We start from the raw sequence: 2,358 nt of genomic DNA on the forward strand, positions 1-2,358 counted from the left end.
TTCGTGATAGGAATGGACACTGTTATAAAGTTAGATGAAACATTTCCCCTCCCTCCTCTGCTCTCGTCTAGATAGTTGAGATTTTTTCCCTTTTTCTTTGATTCTCTTATTTAATTTGTTCCACTGTCCTTTCGGATTCTACTCCTGGTCATTCCCCTCACTGTTATATCCTCCTGTACCTTCCCTTATGTTGTTTCTCAGACTGTTCTACCTCTCTCTCTGACATTGTTTTCTCTGCTGTTTTGCTACTTTCAAGTTGCCATCTAACTGCAAGTTAATGTTTACCTCCTTTCTCTAACGCGTTGCTTTCATGTTTCGTGTCTCTCTCTTCATTGTTTGCCGTTTAAGTTGATACAACATTATTACTGTTGTTCACCTGAATTATTACAGGGTTAGTGAAATTATAGGTTACGTGCTGAGTGGTAGTTCAAACCTGATTGAACCACGATTGAAGTATTTAAACAAGTCAAGGACTACAATTAACTGAGCGCTACCTCCAAATCGCCCCTCAAAATCTATTCACTACATTGCCAAGTGTACAAATCAGCTTTCTTCCCTCTGTATGTTTAAAATCTGGTAACAATATCAATCTCTCTTTACTGAACCCGCTATGTAGCATGTATCACCTCCCAGCCAAAGGACAGCTCAAACACACTTGGCATTAACACAGAGTGGCTGAAAAATGAATGCTTTCTGATCGGCTATTGGGGGCAGGGTGTCCGACCACTGGGGATCCAATCATTTCTTTATTTGAAGAGTGTGAACATTTGAAACATCGTTCTTAACTCGGTTGAGGCCCAATTAGTCCTCTACCACATACACTACATTTAATGCAACCAGTCTGAAAAGACCCGATCTTGCCTGATCTCGGAAGCTAAGCAAACTCAGGCCTGGCTAGTACTTGGATGGGAGGTTGCCTGGGAATCCAGGTACAGTTGGCTAAGCTTTTTCTGGTTGCTGCCATCACCACATTGATCAAGGATGGGAGCCAACAAGTACATGCAGGAGTTATGGAGGAAGAAGCAGTCGGATGTGATGTGATTCTTGATGCGTGTCTGCTGCTGCCAGTGCCACCAGCACTCAGCTTTGCGCCAGGCTCTTCAAACTACCAGACCCAGTAAGGCTCGCGGACTGGGTTACAAGGCCAAACAAGGTGGAGTTATATATGGTGTGCGAGGTCACCATCCTGTTCCTAAGGGTGCGACATATGGTAAACCAGTGCATCATGGTGTCAGTCAGCTGAAGTTTGCACGGGGCCTTCAATCTGTTGCTGAGGAGCGAGCTGGTCATCACTGTGGAGGACTGACAGTACTCACCTCGTACTGGCTGGGTGAAGATGCCACGTACAAGTCCTTCGAGGTTGCTCTTGTCGACCCATTCCACAAAGCTATCTGCCACAACCCCAACATCCAATGGATCACAAAGCCAGTGGACAAGCACAGGGAGATGCGGGGCCTAACAGCTGCTGGCAAGAAGAGCCATGGTTTGGGCAAAGGTCACAAATACCATCTTACTATTGGAGGCTCTCATCGTGCTGCATAGAGAAGATGCAATGCACTGCAGCTCTGTCGCTACAGTCCATGCGTAGTATCTGTCTATTTTACATTGGTAAACAAATGGTTTTGAGGATTTTCCTGAAAAAAAATGGCACTAATCTGATAAAAGGGCAGGGCAATAAAAGCAAAGCCCCAAGTCTCCCATCAGGCGTGGGACTTGAGCACTTGTATACAGTGTAATCCATTCACAGGCAATGCTTAGGAATTGGGGTGCGTTGCTTAAACTATGATGGAAGATTATTTCCTTCTTACAGTAATATATCAAGTACAAATGGGAAAAAATGGTATATACAATCTTTGTTTGTAACGTGTAAAAGGGAAAATGGTAAAATCAATTTATACATGAAAAAAAGGTTTGGTTGAAGTGCAATCATAATGCCATTTCTATTATTCTGAGAACTACTTCACACAATTTCCAAAACAGCAGGCCATTCGGCCCCTTGTGTTCATGCAGGCTCCCTGAAATAGCTGTCCACTTTGTGTGCTTGGACAGGTTATATCTTTTCAATGTACATAGTACAAACTGAACATCCATCAATAAGGGAAGGCAGTTTCAAATAAAGGGCAGGACTGTACCAATGACTTATGGAGGGTGGGGGAAGCCAAGTTTCTTCATGACAGTAGAAGAGAGGTCAGGCAGGATCTCAGTTTGGACACTGCTCTGGTCAAAGTTGGCTGATCTCAGTCAGGGCAGTGCTCCAAATGACCCATGAATTGAGAATATGACATACGTTGCATCCCCACTACCTGCTGATTCCTGTTCAAGTCTTTGTATGGGCAATATTGAGTGAGGATAGGATGG

General features: G+C 44.0%; 1 pseudogene; it reads left to right on the top strand.

Annotated features, from left to right (window-relative positions):
- The first annotated feature begins 981 nt into the window (after positions 1–981).
- On the top strand, positions 982–1,542 carry LOC121290760 (annotated as a pseudogene).
- Positions 1,543–2,358: the final 816 nt, after the last annotated feature.

This window comes from Carcharodon carcharias, chromosome 18 (genome assembly GCF_017639515.1).
Source record: "Carcharodon carcharias isolate sCarCar2 chromosome 18, sCarCar2.pri, whole genome shotgun sequence".
NCBI classification, from domain to species: domain Eukaryota; kingdom Metazoa; phylum Chordata; class Chondrichthyes; order Lamniformes; family Lamnidae; genus Carcharodon; species Carcharodon carcharias.